The following is a 23,137-nucleotide window of genomic DNA, read 5'->3' as shown; positions in this document are numbered from 1 at the left end:
TTAGAGAATCTTTTGAGGAGGGAGCTGTAGAGTCATGGAATGTATCAAAGATGGAAGAGGCAAAATAATCCACTTTTCTCCATTTCTAGGTGGTGAAACTGATAGAGAGACAGGGAATCTGGCCCAAACTTCTGCTAGTTAGAAAGTAGCAGAATAGGGACTGGAATTCTGCTGATTCCTAAGCCAATTCTCTTTCTCTTACATCATATGCCAAGCATTGAACTCAGACCTCAGTACAGTATTGAGTCCTTGCTATGATCTTTTATGTGCATAAGATTAAAACATTATTGTCAAAATACTAGTTTATTTTCATTTACAGACTGAAAAAATTGACTTTGAATAACGTGGAATATCTCTGTTGAAGCAAACACTTGGTTAATTGCTTAGTACATGATTGGGTACACAGCAGGTATTTAATCAATACTTCTCAAATTAGACTGAATGTCTTGTATGGCAGACACACAGCTCTTCCATCTGTCTTTAAATTGTTCCTTTCATCTCAAGTCCTTAGCTGAGTTTATACTTCAAGGACATAATTTATCCTCATAATTTGTGAATCAGCAAATGGATCATACTTTATGTGATGAGCAACTTGAATTTAAAAAGACAATATTGAGGTCCTAATGCCATGCCATTGAAAGAGGGCCTGAGCACAATTCCTGTCTCACAGTAACTCTCCATAAATATTACCTATAGTATTGTTATTGTGAGAGCCCATAATACACTATAGAGATAAATGGTGACTAACAAAGTTTTGCCATTTTCTCCAGGAAGCCCCAATAATGGGGATATTGCCACATTAACAAATACTTATAATACAATTATTATTGGTGAGATGACAGATAAATGTAAAAGACATGTGGTTGTTAAAAGGGAGTAATTAATTATTCAATGTTCTTAAAGGCAAGCTCAAAGTGGACCTCATAGAGAGGAGATGTTGAATGGGGTCTTGATGGGTGAGTGGGAGCAAGGAAAGCTACTCTAGTAAAATCAAATCACAATGGGAGACCACAGGGCTCAGATCATGAAGAACCTTCATGGAACTGAAAATAGACCATCAGTCATTGAGCAGAAGTACTGCATGTCTGTGTTGGAGCAGCGTCGGGCAGAGATGAGGCTCCAAGGTAGGAAGGGGCTGACTCCTTTATGCCAGATTCAGAAATTTGAGTTATAGACTGAATGTAACAGGGAACCTGTGTAAGGTTTTAAATGGGAGAGCAACATGATCAAATTTCCATCTTAGAAAGATGACAAATAGCAGCATAGATACTAGGAAGCAAGGAAGCAGTTGCAGAGAAGAGGGAATTATCTGGGAGGCTTTTGAAATAACATAGAAAAGATTATGGAGGCCTGAATACTTGGATTTTGTTGAGAGGCAGACAGAAATTTAAGAAACTAACTTGTCGAGCCTTGGTAAGAGATTGAATGTAGAAGCTGAGGGGGTGTGGGTGGAGCTTACTTCCCATGGTGTGATGAAACATGTACCTTAACAGACTCCTCCTCTCTCTAGTGAGCTCACATTCTTTCCAGCACAGGTATTCAAATTCCCCTCGTTTGCAAGAACTAAAATGTAAAAGATGTTTGCTCTCTTTCCAGAGCCAGCTATGAGTGAGGATGCTGAAAAAATCTCCCTCCTGCACCTCTCAACCCTGTTGTGTTTATCATTCGAGCTATTTGTCTTTGTTGAGTGAACATGACCATCTGTTACTACAACCCAACTATGAAAAAGAGATGCTTTTATTTTTCTCATGTCACTTTGTACTGCTTGGGTGACACCTCAAGGAAGAAAAAAGGGCAGAAAGCAACAACAAACAGCATCCGTGATGAAAAGGAAGAGGCTAAGCTTCCATTCCTCACACATTTTTGCAACTAGCCACATAAAAGAACGCACAAGATGTGCAGTAATATCAGTGCAGATACTCATCCAGCTGTCTGTATACATTGTGGCTCTCACAGAGCCCATTTCTTACAGTGAAGTTATTTTTTTTTCCTTTCTTTGTAATCTCTTCACCTGGCAACAAATGTAAGTTTGTAAAAGCATACTCTAAGGTCAATAAGTTTTCTGAATCTCTCTTTAACACATGGTGTCTATGCTGGAATTATTTAACCTGTCAACTAAACCTCTTTACAATACAAACTCAACTTACTTTTCCCTCACGAACTCCCAATTTGCTTCCTCAGGTATTCAAAGTCCTTACCAAATGCAGTTACCTGTATTTCTAAGGAAAGTTTATGCCTTTTTTCCCCCCATATCTATTCCGTAGCCCAGAATATCCCTTCCTATTGTCCCTTCTTGATTCTTGACTCTACTTAACTGACCTTGTTTCTATTCCACAGACACCAAGCTCCCTCTCTCTTCAGGGCTTTTGCACATGACAGTCCTTCTACCAAACTCTCTGACCTCCATTTAACTCAGTCACTGTAGACATCAATGCATTGTCACTTCTTCATGCATTGGACACGCTTCCCCACTCTCATTGGATCACATCAAGTCACACTGAACATTTCCTTTTTTGTTTTTTAGCTTTGATTTTAGGTTTGGCGGTACATGTGGAGAATTGTCATATAGGTAAACTACATGTCACAGGGGTTTGGTATACAGATTATTGTCACCTGGGTAAAAACTACAATATCCAAGAGGTATTTTTTTTTATCCTGTCCCTCCCCCAACTCTCTACCCTCAAGCAGACCTAGTATCTGTTTTCCCCTCTTTGTGTCCATGCATTCTTGCTGTTTAGCTCCGATTTATAAGTGAGAAAATATAGTATTTAGTTTTCTGTTCCTTTGTTAGTTTACTTAGGATAATGGTTTCCATCTCCTTCCATTTTGCTGCAAAGGATATAATCTTGTTCTTTTTTATGGCTGCATAGTACTCCATTGCATATATGTACCAAATTTTCTTTATTTGGTCTACCAATAATGGGCATTTAGGGTGTTTCCATGTCTTTGCTGTTGTGAATGGTGCTGCAAAAAACATGCGTGTATATATATCTTTATGGTAGAACAAATTATATTTCCTTGGCTATATACCCTGTAATGGGATTGCTGGGTTCAATGGTAATTCTGTTTTAAGTTATTTGAGAAATTGCCACACTGCTTTCCACAAAGATTAAACATTTCTTATTATGTAATAGTTAGAATCATTGGTAATGACACGTATATGTGATCATTGGATTAGTGTCTATGTCCTCACCTAGACTGCAAGCTCCATTATGCTCACCATCCTATCCTCAATGGCTAGCATAGTGTGGGTACAACATATAGTTTCAACAATTATGTACTAAATAAACAAAGAACTAGAGAAGTGAATGAATTAATACATAAATGTGAAAATCGTATTCATTTCTCAAGGACTATCTCTAATGTCACTACTCTTATAAAACCTTTTCACATGTTTCCTCTCATCATCTTAAAACAAAAATGCCAAAAGTGATTTCTTAGTCATTTGAATATTTAGAACAAATTTTCTATTCTTTCTTGTGCAACTTGGAGGATGGCTTCTATTGGAATAGTAGCATTACTTTTTGGATCCCAAATTAATGGCAGAGTTCATAGGAAAACTTCTCTTAAAAATTGCTCTTCCTTCTTATTTTTTTAAGGTTAGGCAAAGACATGACTTCTGAAAACTTTTCTGGGATTATCTATTAAATAGAGCCCCCTAAAATACCTCTAAGGTATGTTCAAACTCTGTGTACCTATTTTTAAGTGGTTCAAATTAAAGATGAGGAATTTGTGATTTCTAGAAAGGAAATAAGTCGCTAGCAAGTTAGCGGCAAAATGTGATCTAGTGCCCAGTTTCCCAACTTCCAGTTTAGTCCTATCTTTAATATTCTATGTTTATTGTCATATAGATACAAATAGATATTAATATGGCCAAAAGAAAATAAATAGCTTATTTATTTCCCCCAATTGACACACATTTTCTTAATGGGACACCCAAAGATATTATTTACCTTCAACGGTGGGTTCCAATTTTAATACACCAAGCCTTCTTGCCAAAACTGGCAGGGCAATTCTCTACAAAGTTGCAAAGAATCTGTAAATTAGCCACATCCATCACACACTGACATGTTCCTGGGATGACACAATACTGAGAACCCGGAGCCCCAGTGTAGGTGTCATTAATAACAAAAAGTAATTTCACAAAGCAGAATACTAACAGAAAGACTTTTGTAATTTTAGAGCTGGAAATTGTGTTGGAATCATTACTGATTTTACTTGAATATATATGTATGGAAGAGATGGTAATCGAGACTGTTTTAGATTTAACTCATTTTAGGAAGACAGCATGGTTTGCTGGGAAGAAGTCTGTTCTACCACAAACTTGCTGTGTAACTAACCTTGGGCAAACCAACTCTTCTCTCAGTTTCATAATTTGTAAAATGAAACTATGTTGTCCCATGTAAATGCTAACATTTAATGAATCATTTTGGATTGGCTTAATAGAGAGTTTCTCCATAAATAACTCCAGGCGTTCACAGTTCAGTTGAACACACAGTAAGTAAAGACCTACAACGTGAAAGGCACTGTACTGGTGTTTTAGTCGTAGAAGTAGGCAAAGCATAATGCCTGACTTCAGGGTGTTCACAGACTAAAGAACAGGACTCATATATAAACAACCAAATTAAATGAGTGTAATCGAAAATAGGAGAAAACTCAAATAAACCACGATAGGAAACAGAAATAACTTATAACCGTGGATACAGAGAAACTATATATGGATGAAAAGATGAAAGAATGATGGGTGAAAGAATGTAATGTGCAATGCTTTGCTAATAAACTTTAAAATATATAGAAAATTACTTCTGAAATAAATATAAATTATAAAGATTGATGTAAGCATATGTTGAAAGTACCCATGGATGTAATGTGAAAATTATTCAAGTAATACAGAGACAGCAACGCCCAGAGTGTTTAATAGAAAGGTCTTTAAATTTTTTTAAATGCAGTTTCTATGTAGCTTAGTTATTTAAAACAAAAGGAATTTTTAAAAATTTATTTCACTAATTTGGAATAAACACCATACTTATTCTAAAATGTGATAAATATAGTGTATGATTTTTTTTTTTTTTTGAGACGGAGTCTCACTCTGTCACCCAGGCTGGAGTGTAGTGGTGCAATCTTGGCTCATTGCAACCTCTGCCTCCAGATTCAAGCAATTCTCAAGCCTCAGCCTCCTGAGTAGCTGAGATTACAGGCACCTACACCATGCCAGGCTAATTTTTTTGTATTTTTTAGTAGAGACAGGGTTTCACCATGTTGGCCAGGCTGGTCTCAAACTCCTGACCTCAAGTGATCTGCCCGTCTTGGCCTCCCAAAGTGCTGGGATTACAGATGTGAACCACTGTGCTCAGCCAATATATTATATAATTTTATCTATACATATAAATGAAAAATAGCACAAGAAAAACTATTAAATCAGGGCATGACTTCTAATAATGACTGCATGATGAGGACAGGTGATTTCTTTCACAGAAAATAATGATAAAAACTGGAGAAGATCAAGGTACAGTATGATGTTACAATGCATGTATATTATGTACAATTATTGTATCAATTATAAATTTAAATATAGTTTAAAAACTGGACATTAGTTTAAAAAAAATTTAAAGATGAGTAAAATAATAAAGAGCAGGTTAAAACTGGAGGAAAGCTCATGCTTCAGAGACTGTCATGCACCAAAGAAGAACCAGGAGATTGTGGCTTTCTTATCCCAGCGTCTTGTCCAATCCTCACAGATTGGATGATGGGAAACCACAGCCTTGTTGGTTTGAGGGTAAAGATGACAGAGCAAAGGAAATACTGGAAATTTAAAAGAGAGTTTTTGAAGTCAGAAAGCCATTGAAAGACTTATATCTAAAATTTGAGTAATAAGGCTGCTCTAATCCCTAGCTGGTCAATAAACTACTCACACGGAGGACCTCAGAGAGCTCATCAAAAGAATAAGTGAAAACTGAAAGGGTCTACAGTTGAAATAAAAGAACTACTCCTAATATGATTTCTGTATTTGCTTTACCTTTGACTGAGTTATTTTCCAACCCACACAGAATTTCAGTGAAACCGTCTTGGCTTACAGTGTTCAAGTAGCAACAAGAGCTGATAAAGGAATCAGAAAATTAAGTGAGAAACCTTGGGATCATGAAAATCACAGAGAGGCTAAACCCCCCCAAATCTGAGGATAGAGTCTACCCTAAGTTTTGGCTGACCACTAAAGATATGCAGATATGGGAAATACCCGGAAGATGTGCCTTAAAAAGCAGTAGCTTGGAAGCCAAGATAAATGAGCAAATATATCGGCTGCTGTACACCACAGGCAGACAGATTTCATAGTTTCAGTAAAGGCATGTTAACTGCCTGTTAGAACAATCAATTGACAGTATTCAGAGGAACCCAACAAATTCCAGAATCCCTATAACATATTATCTGCAATGTTCCATTTTCAATCAAAAGATATCAAACATGCAAAGAAGCATCATCAATATATATGCAGAAAAGCAAACAAAGAAACAAACAAAACCCAGTCAATAGAAATTGACTCTGAGTGTGTCCATCTGTTGGATTTAGTAGTCAAAAACATCAAATTAACTAATATAAGTGTTGTCAAAGATTTAAAGGCAAATAAACTTGAATAATTAAGACTATATGATATTAATGAATTAACAGATTTAAAAAACTGAGAGAAATAGAAACTATAAAGAGTAACTTAAAACACTTGAGATCAGAAGAAAAGTATAACAACTGAAGTGAAAACAAATCATTAGATGGGTTCAACAATGGATTTGAGATGGCAGAAGAAAGAATATCTGAACTTAAATGTAGATCAATAGACATTTTCTAATCAAAATAAAAGAGAGGAGAAAGATTGAAAAAAAAAGTAAGAAGCCTCAGAGACCTATGGTGAATATTGAGCAGCCCAACAATTAGAATCCCAGAATAAAAAGATAGTATAGTGCAGAAAAATACTTGAAGATGTAATGATCAAATTTTCCCTAAATTTGTTGAAATAAAACATTAATTTATTGATCCAAGGAGTTCAAAAACTGTCAAGGAGTATACGGATGAGTACACAACATGCACACACACATACACATGCTCACACACATACACATGCATACACACACAAGCACATCATAGTAAAATTGCCAACAGCCAAAAATAATACAAAAAAAGCAGCAAGATAAAAAACAACACATTACATGCAGGGACACAATGATATGATTAATGCTAAATGATCATTGGAAACAATGAAAGGCAGAAGACATTGGATTGAGATATTCAAAATGCTGAAAGAAAAAAATGTATGGTGTAATGAAGTCATTTTCAGTTAAACAAAACTGACAGAATTTATTGCTATGAAACACAATTTAGGAAATGATAAAGGAATCATTTCCAGAAAGAAAAAAATAGTATCAGATAATGACTTTCGTACTTGTATATATAAGAAATGATAAAGAATACTAAAAATGGTGGATATATATATATATAAATCAGTGTTTTGTAGTTTTTCTTGTACAGAACTTTCATCTCCTTGGTAAATTTATTCCTAAGTATTTTAATTGTTTGTAGTGATTGTAAATTAGATTTGTTTTCCTGCTCTTTTATTGTTGATATATAAAAATGCTACTGATTTTTCTATGTTGATTTTGTATCCTGAAACCTTACTGAATTTATTTATCAGTTCTAAAAGTTTTGGTGGACTTTTTAGGGTTTCTATAGATAAGAGTATGTGGTCTGCAAACAAGGACAATTGGACTTTCTCCTTTCCAATTTGGATGTCCTTTATTTCCTTTGCCTAATTACTCTGGCAAAGATTTTCAGTACTATGTTTAATAAGAATGGTGAGGTGGGCATCCTTGTCTTCTTTCAGTTATCAGAGAAGAAATTTTCAGCTTTTCCTCATTCAGTATGATGTTAGCTGTGAGTTAGTCACATATGGCCTCTGTTGTGTTGAGGTACCTTTCTTCCATATCTAGTTGGTTGTGTGTCTTTTATCATGAAGGGATATTGAATTTTATCAAATGCTTTTTCTGTATCTATTGAAATGATCATATGATTTTCATCCTTAATTCTGTTGATGTGATATATCACATTTATTGATTTGAGTATGTTGAACCATCCTTGCATCCTGGGGATAAATCTCACTTGATCACAGTGAATGCTTTCTAATGCGCCTCAGTGTTTGGTTTGATAGCCTTTTGTTGAGGACTTTTGCATTTATGTTCACAAGGAATAGTGACCTGTAGTTTTCTTTTTATGCTGAGTCCTTGTCTAATTTTGGTATCAGGATAATGCTGACCTTATAGAATGAGTTTGGAAGAATTTTTCCTCTTCAATTTTCAGCATGTTCTCTTGAAGGTGATCCAGGAAATTCCTCTCCATAGTGATTACACTTTATTACTTTAAAGGCTGTTTAAAGCAAAAATTATGACAATCATTTTGGGTTTATAACACATATCTGTGAAATATAAATATAGATGTGGACTCATGCTATATATAGTGTATATATATATATACGCATGTGTATATATATACACATGCGTATGTGTGTGTGTGTGTGTGTGTGCGTGTGTGTGTAATATATGGCAACATAGTACCAAAAAAGGATGAAGGGTGGATAATTGGAAATTTACTGTAGCCAGAATTGTCTATCCTTATTTTAGTAAACAGAAGACATTCAGTATTAAGTACATTGTGACAAATTAAATATACATATTGTGTTTGCTAGATCAAACAAAAGTAACAATTCATGAAAATGTATTCAAAAATTCATACACTAAAATTTTTGTTTAAAACAAAAGGATGAACAACAACAAAAAACCAAAATGGGACATTTGGAAAAGAAATCATAAAATTGGTGGACCAGGAGACACAGTAATTCTATGTTTGTATGCACTTAATAACTGTTTCCCCAAATATATAAGGCAATGAAATAACTCAAGAAGAGAAATAAATAAATCCACAATTGTGGTAGGGGGTTTTAAGGCACTTCTCTCCTGAATTATAATGAGAGTACATAAAAGATCAGAAATATATAAATATATGAACAATTTTTATGTTCTCACACCTCACTGCACAAAGACAACAATTGACATATATAAACACTGCATTCAATATTCTTAGCTGAGACATATAAAGTAGTTACCTAAAGTGATTATGTGATAGTACATAAAGCAAACCTTAACAAATTATGAAGACTTGAGATCATGGAGAGTAAAATCCTGACCATAATGGGTTTAAAACTGAAAATCAATAACAAAATATAATTTGAAAAATCTATAGGGCCGAGAAATTAAATAATTTTAGGCCAAGAAAGAAATTGCAATAAATATGTTAAAATATTTGAACTGAATAATATTGAAAATGTGACCTGAAATTTTGTCACATGCATCTGAAGCCATGCTTACACTTAAAATATTTAAATACAGTAGATAAGGAGTAACACTGAAAATCGATGATCTAAACTTTTACCTCTTGATATTAGAAAAGGAAAAGCAAATCTTGTTGTGACTATAAAGAATAAAGAATGAAATAGCAAAAGCAGAGGTTAATTAAATAGAAAACAACAATTTAATAGAGAAAACCAACAAATCCAAATGTTAGACATTAATATATTAAGGAAATGTATATGTTATTAACTTCTAGTTAAGATGTATGCCCTTCCTGCCCTAACAACATAAAAAAGCCAGATAAGCTAACCCTTTGGATAGCTGTAGACCCAAAGAAACCTACATAAATTAATTTTTTAAAATGAGACATTCTTAGTAAAGCAGTAGCTTGCAACTGCTGTCGTCTTGTTCAGAACAGAAAGAGGCAGAAGAATCTGCCATACATGTGGGTAAAGTGAAAGTAGCCAGACATTTTACCAAACTTTTTATATCTATGTATGGATTATTCTGATGGATTGGAATCTCAAGACAGCCCAGCTACAGAGTAGGCCTGCACCCACTCACCAATTCTTTCCCATTGGCCTTTACCAAGTAAGTGAGCAAGACAGGGTAGGATTGCTGAGAGACATCCCTTCTTTGGTAGGTTGTGTCTTACCAAAGTACAAGCCAGTGGTCTACTGAATGCTTAGAAGAGGTTAGGAGAGTCGAAAGAAATTTCTCAAAGTCACATTCTTGAAGGTATTTTACTGCACAACAAGTAAAATAAATAAAGGGCATATTAATTAGGAAAAAAAGTAAAATGTAAATCTCCTTCTTCTTTTTTTGAGACAGGGTCTCGCTCTGTCATCCAGGCTGGAGTGCAGTGGCCCAGTCACAGTTCACTGCAGCCTCCACTTCCCAGGCTCAGATGATTCTACTACATCAGCCTCCCAAGTATCTGGGACTACAGGTGTGTACCACCATGTCTCGCTAATTTTTGTATTTTTTTTTTTTTTTTTGTAGAGATGGGGCCTTCCCCTGTTGCCCAGGCTGGTCTTCAATGCCTGGGCTCAAGTGATCTGCCAACCTTGGCCTCTCAAAGTGCTGAGATTACAGGTGTAAGCCACTGTGTCAAGCAATTGTTTCTCTTTGCAGATGATATATACGCATACAGTTGACCCTTGAACCACAAATGTCTAAACTGCTCAGGTCTGCTTATATACAGATTTTCTTCTGCCTCTGCCACTCCTGAGACAGCAAGACCAACACCTCCTTTTCCTCCTCCTCCTCAGCCTACTCACTGTGAAGGCAACAAGGATGAAGACTTTTATGATGATTCACTTCCATGTAAGGAACAGAAAATATATTTTCTCTTCCTTATGATTTTTTTAATGGCATTTTCTTTCCTGTAGCTTACTTTATTGTAAGAATGCAATATATAATACATATAACTTATAAAATATGTGTTAATCAGCTATTTATGTTGTCAGCAATGCTTCCAGTCAATAGTAGGCTTTAGTAATTAAATTTTTTGGGAGTCAAAACTTATATGTAGATTTTTGACTGTGTGTGGGGGGGCATTGGTGCCCTTAGCCCACACATTGTTCATGGTTCAACTGTATATTTATATAAAGGTTGTAACATATAATTCTGATAAATCTAAAATTATTAGAAGTAATAAATGATTTCAGCAAAGTCACATCATATTTCTGAAAAGTTGCAAAAAATAGAAAATTAAAGTTAAATATAGAATATTACTTACATTATCACTAACATTGTAAAGCATGAAGTATATAAAAATAAATTTGACAAAATGAGTGAATTACACACTAAAATTATAAAAAATTATTTAGAAAAGCCAAATAAGAAAAAAAAAAGACACATACCATTTTCATGGATTGTAAGTAACATACAATACTTTCCCTATATTAAGTTTAGGTTCATTGCAATCTCAATGAAAATCACAGCTGTAAGTTTTTGACATAAATTGACAAGCTAGTTCTATAATTTCTGTAGAAATGCCAAAAACCTAGAATAGGTAAAACTATTTTTAAAATAAAGAATAAAATTACAAACTTTTACACTATCTGGCTTTAAGACTTACTATATAGCTGCAAGTGATCAAGGCCGTGTGCTATTGAAAAATAACAGACCTATAGATCAAGAAACAGACCCACACTTATAGGTTTAATTGATTTTAGAGAGAGTGTCGTACGTAATCCAATAGAGAAATTAGAGTATTTTCAATAAATGATGCTTAAACAACTGTATCATTATGGAAAAATAAACACCAACACATAAATCATAGCAGTCATATCATTATGTGATGAGAATGGATCATATATGCCTAAATATAAAAGGTAGTAGTATAAAAGTTTTAGGAGAATAAACATAAAAAATTATCTACAGACTTAGGGTAGGCATTTATCATAATAGGGAATTAGACTTCACCACAATTAAAATATTTTTTCTTTCAAAAACTAAGGTTGAAAAAAGCAAACACAAAGAAAATATTTTATACAAACATACACGAGAGTGTGTATATATATGTATATAGTTTATATAATTATATACGTGTATGTGTGTATAATCTGACAAAAGACTGCTATTCAGAGTACATAAAGACCTTTTCAACTCAATAAGAAAACAACCAAATTTAAAGGTAGTCAAAGGTTTGAACAGATGTTTTAAAATATGAGATAAACAAATATCTAAAAAGCACATGAAAAGACATTCAACAACCTATTTAAATCTGTATGTCTTTTTAAAATTCAAAACCACATAAAATTAATTAATGGTGTAGAAGTCAGGACAGGTTTGATGTGTGGGAAGTAGTAATGAGTAGAAGAGGGCACAGTGGGGCCTCTGTGTGCTGGTCAGTTTCTTGGTCTGGATATAAATTGCACACGTTTGTTTGTGGTTTATGCATATATGAATGTTACAGCTCAATAAAAAGTTTACTAAAAAAATCAAAAGCTGTTTTTTTATAAAGTTGATAATGTTAAAGTTTATCTCCAAGAATGAAACTTCTGAAAATAGGTACAAAACATTTTTGGAGCTGAGTAAAGTATATGGATTTGGGAGTTTGTAGTTGTGGTGTCAGGCTGACCTGAGTTTTAATCTCAGTTTTACCAGATAATAAATAATATTCACCTCAGTTTCCTTAGGTGAAATACTTATATAATAATTGCACTGACTTCACAGGATTGTTGGGAAGAATAAATCCGACATATTTTGTAAAAGTAGTAAGCATTGTATATTGAAATATATATTTTGGCCATGATCAATAAATGGTAGCTATTAAAATAATAACAGTATGTATGAGAATAAGAATAATATTGATATGAACCAAAATCATTTTAAAATAGAGTAGTGATAGGGGAACAGGCTGATGGATTATTCTTAAATGTTCATAAACTGGTCTGAGTATAGATAGGAATCAATACATAATACTGGTAGCATTTCAAGCCATGGGGATTAGATGAATTGAATCATAAATCATTTTCAGACTCAAAAGCAGACAGCAAAAGGTGATAAAATTTTCATGTGGCTTACATGACAGACAAAGGATGATATAAAAAACTCACGAATCAATGAGAAAAAAAGATAAACAACTCAGTGTAAAGTGAATCAAGGACCCAATTAGGAAAATCACAAAAGAAAAAAATATATTTAAATACTATATACATAAATTTAATATGCAAAATAAAGCATATTCGCATATACCCCATTGTTATAACCCCATCACAGATGAGTTATATCAAATCAACAAGCTATATACTTTTTGCTTATTCAATGGCTTATCAAAGATCATATATTCATGTTACCTTTGAGAGGAAGCAGATGTACTTTGCGTTCGAAAGTGAAAATTGGTAGTCTTTTTGGAAGATAATTTGGAAATATGTACCAAAAAGCTTAAACTTGTGCATCTTCATTGATCCAGAAATTAGTTTTGTTAAAATTTATCAAAGAGAAGTAATTGTGATCATACTTAAGGGTTTAGATACAAAGAGAATAACTGCCTTCTCATTTGTAACGTGAAACTTTGGTTATAACTGTAGTTCAGATAATAGAAAATTATTCCATTCATCCAAGGAAATACTTTTTAGCACTGACAATGATACTAAGAAATAAGTTTAAACACAGGAAATAATTTTTACAATATATTCTTCCATTTCAAAAAAGCCCATTACAAAACAATATGGATAATATTATTCTATTTTTGCAAAATAAACACGTATGTTTGGAGAAAAGACTAGAGGCAGAGTCCCACAGAATATTAAAAGTAGTTGCATCTGAATGACAAAATTATGGATGATTTAATTTTTTTCATTCTGCTTATCTATATTTTCTCAAGATTTTATAAGGTACATATATTACTTTACAATAAAAAGAAAGTTACAATATTTCAGTGCAATTTATGTAAAGGTAGCACCATTTGATGCACTGGTAGTAAAAATAAGGGAGTAATATATGCTCTCTGCAAGGACAAATGCTATCTTTTCAAAACCAGAGTTTGGTAGTCAAAAAAAGACAATAGGCATGCAGAAATTGTGGAAAGCCTTACAACAGGCAAGGGAACATTATCTAAAAAGGTCAAGGAGTTGCAAACCATTTGGCAGACAATGGACAGCAATTACATGCCTACAGTTGCTGAATCTCTGCCTCTTGGTTAATCTGGGTTAGAGGTGAAGTGGGAGATACAAGCAGAAGTCAGATTCTGCTAGGTCAGCCGATCATGTCATGCTAAGGAATTAAAACTTAATCCTGTAAAAACTGGAAAATAATTGAGTTAGCAGAGATCATGACCACATCTGAGTTTTTAAAAGTCCTGGTAGCATCGTTGGGGATGAATGGTATTGCTGGTGAGCAAATGGATATCACTTACTTAAGATGTCATTGCAATGGTCCATGCATCAGTGAAGACTTGTAATAAGGCAGTTATGATGGGAGCTAAGGGAAATGTGAGTCTGAGAGAAATTTAGGGTGTAGAATGAACCGAAATTGGTGATTATTAGAATGCAGAAAGTGGAAGTGAGAAAAACATCAAGGAATCTCCAATATGCTATTTTGAAGTATGAGGTATAGATAATGTTAATATTGCCTATATGCTCTGTATTTACCAGATTTATATGGATAGATAGATAAATAGGAACTAGGCAAAGCCAAGCTTATACAGGTACCAAGTATATATGGATAGATAGATAGATGCCTATCCATATATATGTATATACACACAATTAATATATACATACAATTAATTAAATTATACACACAATATATACACACAATTAATTAAAGACATTGTGGTGATTCCTCAAAGACCTAAAGACAGAAATACCCTATTTGTCTCAGCAACCCCACTACTGGTTATATACGCCAAGGAATATAAATCATTCTACTATAGAGACATATGCATACACATGTTAATTGCAGCACTATTCACAGTAGCAAAGACATGGAATAAATCTAAATGCCCATCAGTGATAAACTGGATAAGGAAAATGTGATTCATATACACCATGGAACACTATGCAGTCATTAAAAAAAAAAAACGAGGTCAGTCCTTTGCAGGGAAATAGATGGAGCTGGAGGCCATTATCCTTAGCAAACTAACACAGTAACAGAAAACCAAATACAGAATGTTCTCATTCTTATAAGTGGAAGCTAAATAATGAGAACACACGGACACATAAAGGGGAACAACACACACTGGGGCCTATCAGAGGGTGGAAGGTGGGAAGAGGGAGAAGATCAGAAAAAATAACTACTGGATACTAGCCTTAATACCTGGGTAATGAAATAATCTGTACAACAAACCCCCATGACACGTTTACCTATGTAAGAAACCTGCACATCCTGCACATGTACCCCTGAATTAAAAATGAAAGTTAAAAAAAAATTTTTAAATATGTCTTTAAACTTACCCAAACCAAACCAAAACAAATAAAAATAATTAAGGTAAATAGGGGAGTGAGAAATGACAAGAAAGAAACAAAACTTACAAAGAAAATAGGAACCAGGCCAAGCCAAGCTTATATAGGTACCAGGTAAAACCTTTTGGCCACAGAAGCGCTTGTGAGTGGATCTATGAATCAGAGGATTAAGAAAGCACAGACAATGTTTGCTTGTGTGCTATAGATTCTGGTCTTCATGTAGAACCACTTTTTTTTCTGAAAAAAACAAAACCCGAATGCATTTTTCATGTTAGATAATGCAACTTGATTTCTTCCATTTTTTGTTTCATTTTTATTTAAAGTTTTTCACGATTGTTACTGCTTGTTAAGAGCATAACTATAGCATTATATAAGTGTTTGCTGTAATCATGACTTTTTGTGCTTTTGTGGAAGAATTAAGTGTGGGCAGGAAGGCACCTTGGGTGGAGCAGAATGTACAGATTTGCTAGTCATAAGAGCTTTTCCTGGTGTCTGTAGCACCCACTCCCGTCATGGCTGTTTACACAGCATACAATGAGCTGTTGCTTACATTTCTGTCTCTCCCATTTGAGGGTGCATAATGCAAGATGAGGCAAGGGCTTTCCTAGGTAGACAGATGGATGGACGGACAGATGGATGGATAGATGATAGATAGATAGACAGAGGAATAGATAGGTTGGTGAGTCATTCATTAAGCAAATGTTTAGTGAGGGGCCTTTCTGTGCCAGAGATAAACATGGTCAAGTTCCTGACATAATGGAGCACACACATTACCCAGTTTCCTCCACCATTGGCTAAAACAGGCTGTGTTTAGCATTGGCTAAAACACGGAATTAGCAGGCGCTCCATACTCAGCAGCCAACTGTGTTGACCTGGATGTTGGTCCTGATTATTTGCCTTTTAACGATGTGTCCCTGCACACGTTGCTTGACTGAGTCTTCTGTTTTCACTGCAAAAGTTATATGTGCTGAGGGATGATAAAAGAAGTGGGGCCAGTATCAATGCAGACATTTTTATAAAGTGAATGAAAAGTGAGAGGCAGCTCATCCTATCTGCAGTCTGAAAGTTGTCTGGGCAGCAGAAGCTGTCAAGTGTGTGTTTCAGATAATGACAATGGGGAAGGACTTGGAGGCGGAAGTGTTTCTTGTTCATGTGGTTATCCAAATGCCTGGTGATTAAGAGCACAGATTGTGGAATCACCTAACTCAATTTTTTCGCAGCCTCCGGCTTTACTGAGGTGCAATGACAATTAAAAACGTGATGTTTTGATATATGTATACATTATGAAGTAATCCCCACAATCAAGTTAATTAACATGGCTATTACCTCACGTAGTTACCTTGTGTTTAGGATGAGAGCACTTAACATCTATTCTATTTGCTATGCACCCCATGAATATGTACTATTATCATTTGCCAATTAAAATAAAGAAGAAGAAAAGATCTACTTTCTTAGCTAATTTTAATTATATAATGCAGTATTATTAACTGGCGTTACAATGGCGCACATTAGATCTCCAGAACTTACTCATCTTGTAACTGAAAGTTTTTAAACTTTAACCCAAATCACATTTTCTCCACTCCCAAGCCCTGGCAACCAATGTTCTACTCACTGTTTCCATAAGTTTGATTTGTTTAGAGTCCACGTATAAAATAAGATCCTGCAGGATTTATCTTTCTGTGTGTGGCTTATTTCATTTAGTATAATATCCTCTAGACTCATCTATGTTGTTACAAATGGCAGGATTTCCTTCTTTTTAAAGGCTTAATGATATTTCATTCTATATGTATTACATACCACAATTTCCTGATCCATTAATTCATCAAAGAACACTTACTTTGTTTCCATATTATGACTATAGTGAATAATGCTGCATTGAACATGGGAGTACCAATATCTCTTTGAAATACTGATTTCAATTCCTTTGGATATGTACCATTTTTTTTCAAACAAAAATAGAAAAGGCGATCCTAAAATGTGTATGGAATCACAAAAGACCCTGAATAGCCAAAACAATCTTGAGAAAAAATAAAGCTGGAGGCATCACACTATCCAATTTCAAAGTATAGTATAAAGCTGTAGTAATCAAAACAGTATAGTATTGGCATAAAACAGGCACATAGTCCAGCAGAACAGAATAGAGATAAACCCATGCATATGTGGTCTACTTATATTCCACAAGGGCACCAAGGGTGTGCAATGGAGGAAGGAATAGTGTCTGCAATAAATGATACTGGGAAAACTGAATATCCACAAGCAAAAGAATAAAATTAGATCTTTATGTTATACCATACACAAAAAGTCAACTCAAAATGGACTAAAAACTTAAACATAAGGTCTGAAACCACAAAAATCTTAAAAGAAAACATAAGGAAAAACTTGACATTGGTCTTGGCAAGAAGTTTTTGGATATGACACCAAAAGCATAGGCAACAAAGGCAAAAATAAACAAGTGAGACTATATCAAACTAAAAAGTTTCATCTCAGCAAAGGAAATAGTAAAATAAAAAGATGTGCTTGCTTCAGCAGCACATATACTAAAATTGGAACGATCCAGAGAAGATTAGCATGGCCCCTGCCAAGGATGACACGCAAATTCGTGAAGCGTTCCATATTTTTATTAAAAAGTCAGGAAACAACAGGTGCTGGAGAGGATGTGGAGAAATAGGAACACTTTTACACTGTTGGTGGGACTGTAAACTAGTTCAACCCTTGTGGAAGTCAGTGTGGTGATTCCTCAGGGATCTAGAACTAGAAATTCCATTCGACCCAGCCATCCCATTACTGGGTATATACCCAAAGGACTATAAATCATGCTGCTATAAAGACACATGCACACGTATGTTTATTGTGGCATTATTCACAATAGCAAAGACTTGGAACCAACCCAAATGTCCAACAATGATAGACTGGATTAAGAAAATGTGGCACATATACACCATGGAATACTATGCAGCCATAAAAAATGATGAGTTCATGTCCTTTGTAGGGACATGGATGAAATTGGAAATCATCATTCTCAGTAAACTATCGCAAGAACAAAAAACCAAACACCGCATATTCTCACTCATAGGTGGGAATTGAACAATGAGAACACATGGACACAGGAAGGGGAACATCACACTTCGGGGACTGTTGTGGGGTGGGGGGAGGGGGGAGGGATAGCATTGGGAGATATACCTAATGCTAGATGACGAGTTAGTGGATGTAGTGCACCAGCGTGGCACATGTATACATATGTAACTTACCTGCACATTGCATACATGTACCATAAAACCTAAAGCATAATAAGAATAATAATTAAAAAAAAAAATAAAAAATAAAAAAATAAAAAAAAATAAAAAAATAAAAAATAAATAAATAAAAAGAAAAGTTAAAAAAATAAATAAATAAAATAAAAAAATAAAAAAATAAAAAGACAACTTATGGAATAGGAGAAAATATTTGCAAATTACATATCTGATGGGAGTTGGTGTTGAAAATTTGTAAGGAACTCACACAACTCAAAATTCTAATTCTAAAAGTTTTTGTCCCACTAGTCTTTCAAATTTCATCAAGTTACATGACTTTTTTCTTCCTGTATAAAATGAATATAACAATAGCTTCCATTTATTGAATGTATGCTGTATTCCAGAAACTACTACATAAACTCATTTTCTCTTCAAAACTGTCTCTATGAAGCAGACAATTTCCTAATGTCATTTTATACATAAAAAAGCTGAGAAACAAGAGTGGCCAAATAACTTGCTTAACATCACAGAGTAATGAGAGTTAGAGTTCATCAATGGTAAGCTGACTGATTCCAGGACTGTACTCCTAACCACCACATTACATTGCCTCTACTTATAAGTAATATGATGCAGTAATATAAAGCTACATTATAAATATAAAAAATGGAAAGGGACTTCTTTAGGCTAAGAAGTAGTGGAAGTGAATTGCGGGCACAAAAAAAAAGCATCATTATTATAATGATAACTACCATATCCTGAGTCCACATAATACAGTAGGCAATATGTTGGGTGCTTTAAAAAGTTCATTTCAGCCGGGTGCGGTGACTCACGCCTGTAATCCCAACATTTTGGGAGGCCAAAGTGGGTAGATCATGAGGTCAGGAGATTGAGACCATCCTGGCCAACATGGTGAAACCCTGTCTCTACTAAAAAAAAATGTAGCCGGGTGTGGTGGTGTGCACCTGTAGTCCCAGCTACTCGGCAGGCTGAGGCAGGGGAATCGCTTGAACCCAGGAGGCGGAGGTTGCAGTGAACCAAGATACACCATTGCACTTCAGCCTGGCAACAGAGCAAGACTCCGTCTCAAAAAAAAAAAAAAAAAGTTTATTTCATTAAATCTTTACATATCCCTTGACAGGTACTTGTTACTATTTTTATTTTGTAGGTGAATAAACTGAAAGGTTAAATAACATGTGAAATGTCCTAGTAGTTAGTGAGTGGCAGAGCCAGAATTCAGACCTGCCAGATTCTGAGATCCCTGCTCTTTTCTCTATGCAGTTTCTGTTCACAGGTGAAGGGTCAAAGGTGAGAAATGACTGGCTCAGAGCTCAGGTTTGTCACCTGGGGGGAATGGTGGGTAATAAAGCAGAAGCAGAAGCTTGTTCAAATGCAAAATGCAAACTAAGAATCTTTGACTTTACCTTGCAGACAATGGTGAGCCATTAATATCTAAGCAAGAATGTGACCGGAAATTATCCTACAAATATGTTTCTGTTTCTTGTTGTTGCTGACATGCTAACTACTCTGACTTCCAAATGCATCCCTCAAAACTTGCCAAGAAGTTTTTTTCTGAATAACCATTCTATAGTGGTTACAGCTTCCTCTGAAGCTATTCACTGATGGCACTTCCCATGGAACAACAACTGGTATTTATATTGTACTTTTCATTTTTTCATTACTCGCCTTTTCATCTAGGTTGTGATTTCTTGGAAAGTTGGCATTGTTTCTTAGGTTTCCGCGTGTTAAGTGCCTATCTTCATGTTTGCACGAAGTTAGCACTTAAAAAGGCTAACTCTTGATGACATAACTGGTATGGCATCATTTTAAAAGGGCTGTCTCATCTCCAAAGGAGCAAGATAGGAGAAAAGGAAAGTTTCTTCTTAGTGGAGTCAGAAGATTTGAACACATCACAAGGTGACGGACATTGACCACATTGGGAACACCAATTTCCTTAGCTATACAAAGGAGTCAGCATTTCCTCTGAGAACTAGGTTTGAAAAAAGGAGTGATAAAGCACTATAAACTATGCCTAGTACATAGGAGACCTTCATTAATGGATCAGAGATGGAAGGATGATGTGTGCTTACAATGAGAATATCCTATATTTAACTTCTGATTTCATTAGGGTACAGGCTACTAGTTGACTCCCCCTACCCCAACACACACCCAAAGTTCAACACACAGTACCTCAGAATGTGACTATATTTGGAAATATAGCCTTTAAAGAGGTAATTAGGTTAAAATGAGGTCATATGGGTGGGCTTTCATCCCCTAAGGCTGTTCCCCTTATAAGAAGAGATTAAGACACACACAGAGAGAGACCATATGAAGATATACGGAGAAAGTGATCATCTGCAAACCAAGAAGAGAGCACTCAGAATGAAACCAACCCTGTCAACACCTTCGTCTCGGGCTTTTACCCTCCAGAACTGTAAGAAAATAAATTTTTGTTAAGCCACCTGATCTGTGGTACTTTGTATGGCAGCCCTGGCAAACTAATACTTTACTTCTCTGAACCTCAGTTTGTAGTATAAAAAGGGAATTTTTGTGAGAATTAGATGTGATTTATGTAAAGTAGGTGCTCTATAAATGATACCTGGAAGTTGCAGTGATGGCAGTAATAGTAGCAGAAGGGTTGGTGATTGGAAGAATATTATTGGCTCCATCCTCAGGGCTGTTGAGGTGATCAATCGCAAGGATAATTTGTATGCAAAATATAAATTTCAACCTCTGAAATTAAAGGACCTAAATGTGAATCCTGGCTCCACCATTGATCACACAGCTGATCTGGAATATACTCAGTCTCTCCAGACATCCCTTTTCATACCATTAAATCAGGTAAAACCTATTTATTAATGAGGTAACCTATTATTAATGAAGTAGAACCCACCTCTTTGGGTTGTTAAGAAAAAGAAAAATGGTTAACACTCATGGAATACTTATTAGTATGTGTCAGGGACTATTCTAAGCCATTTTTCTGCTTTTACTTGTTTAATATGTATGAAAGTCCTAGAGATTAAGTAATATCGTTATCCCTGTTTTTTAAAAAAATAAAGAATCTCTGGCATAGATGGGAAAGTCACTTACTCCATGTCAGAGAGTTAGTAAAAGATGGAGCCAGGCTTCAAACTTGAGCAGAAAAGCAGAGATGAAAAAAAAATAAGATATTTGTTCATTATATATTGTATTATCTGACTTTATTATTCCTGCCCAGGCTTTGTTGTGGGTTTCTTCTTAAACCCTGAGAAAGAGTGAACACATTTCTACCAGGACTAGAATCTTATCAGGGAGTATTTGGAGACCTGCCCATCTCTGAGAATATTATACTGGCATAAGCACCTCTTAGGATTTTCTTTCTATGCCCACATTCCTTGTGGTAGACACTACTGCTGTCTCACTCCTGAGCACATAGCTTTGGCTCCCTTGTGGGGAAGTTGGGACATGTCACTAGATCTAGTCAATAAGGTATGGATATAAATTATATGTGTTGCTCTTGGATTCAGAGCACTTAATGCTGGTAGACTCTCCTGAGCTTAGCTGCTCTTCCTTTGACATGGTGACCAGCAATGGTTGTGAGGCTGCCTGCATTGCCTGGGTTCCTGAGTGACTGCAATGACCAGAACAGTCCCTCTGACTCACAATAGACATGCAGCTTAAATGAGAAGTAGTGTTGATTTAAGCCATTGACATTTTGGGTTTCTCTGTTACTACAACGTAACTTGGTCATTTCCATCCCCTCTCACCCGCCGACTGACGCATTCATCCTATTAATTTTAACCTTCTTCTTCCTAGAAGCCTTCCAAGTTTGATCATGCTCTCAACCCCTGAAGTCTTCTTTCTCTTTCTGTCACTTTCCTACCTTCAATTTTGTCTTTCTGTCCTATAAAACTTCTTTCTGCAGTCCTGCTCACCTTGGGGTGTCTCTATGGGGTAACCTAAGTATAAATGAATTTAGGGGTAGAGTCACTTTATCTACCCTCTGCTCTGTTTCAGATTATGATCAGAATGTGGAGTCAATCCTAGGTCCTGCTTATGAAATTCACCCACTAAAGCCTGGTTTCTGAAGACTTAGGTGCAGTCTGGGTCACTGCAAGCAAATCATGCACTTCAGACCTTATCTTCTTGATGATAAGATTGTGTCGATCCATGACTGAATGGAGAATGTCCATTTAACAAGGACAAAAGAAGCTGATTTGTTCCTAAAGGGCCTTGAAAATTTACTCCACTAGCATGAAATTGGTCAATAAAAACAAGAAATGAAATTGAGGTCAGAGACTTTCTCTGGAAGAGATAGTAAATAGAATCTTAGGCATCCTCTATCCTTCTGTCCCCACAGTGCTGCTGCAGATTCATCAGTAAAGGTGCTGATTAATAGCCAGAGGAAATGTGTTCATTACTGAGTGGGGCTCCAGGGAACACTGTCCCCCTTTCCCGGGGAGGAAACAAGGAGCTGTGGGGAAATCTTGCAGGCCAGGCTGCACCCTTAACAGGAAAGATCATTTGCTTCAATTCCTAATTCTATACTTGTAGCTAACATCCCAGGTCTATGTTTACTGATTTTGCAGGAAGATTTGATTGGATTATAAGTATTTTAAGAGCAGGGAGT

The 23,137-nt window shown here is 35.4% G+C and overlaps 1 long non-coding RNA gene and 1 other non-coding gene across 2 annotated transcripts in view; one reads left to right on the top strand and one right to left on the bottom strand.

The window, feature by feature from the left end:
• Positions 1-7,933: 7,933 nt before the first annotated feature.
• Positions 7,934-23,137, bottom strand: part of LOC129048005 (uncharacterized) — a 104,962-nt gene continuing 89,758 nt past the window's right edge. Inside the window, exon 5 of the long non-coding RNA XR_010136591.1 lies at positions 7,934-8,406. This is a non-coding gene — a long non-coding RNA (uncharacterized LOC129048005). The remainder of the gene's footprint in view (positions 8,407-23,137) is intronic.
• LOC112135091 (U6 spliceosomal RNA) lies at positions 17,815-17,920 on the top strand. Its single transcript, XR_002916389.3, has one exon. It is a non-coding gene; the product is annotated as a U6 spliceosomal RNA (small nuclear RNA).

The sequence above is a fragment of the Pongo abelii genome, chromosome 13 (assembly GCF_028885655.2).
Source record: "Pongo abelii isolate AG06213 chromosome 13, NHGRI_mPonAbe1-v2.0_pri, whole genome shotgun sequence".
Lineage (NCBI taxonomy): Eukaryota > Metazoa > Chordata > Mammalia > Primates > Hominidae > Pongo > Pongo abelii.
Note: the sequence above shows the minus strand (reverse complement) of the source record. Positions and strands in the feature narration are given on the sequence as shown.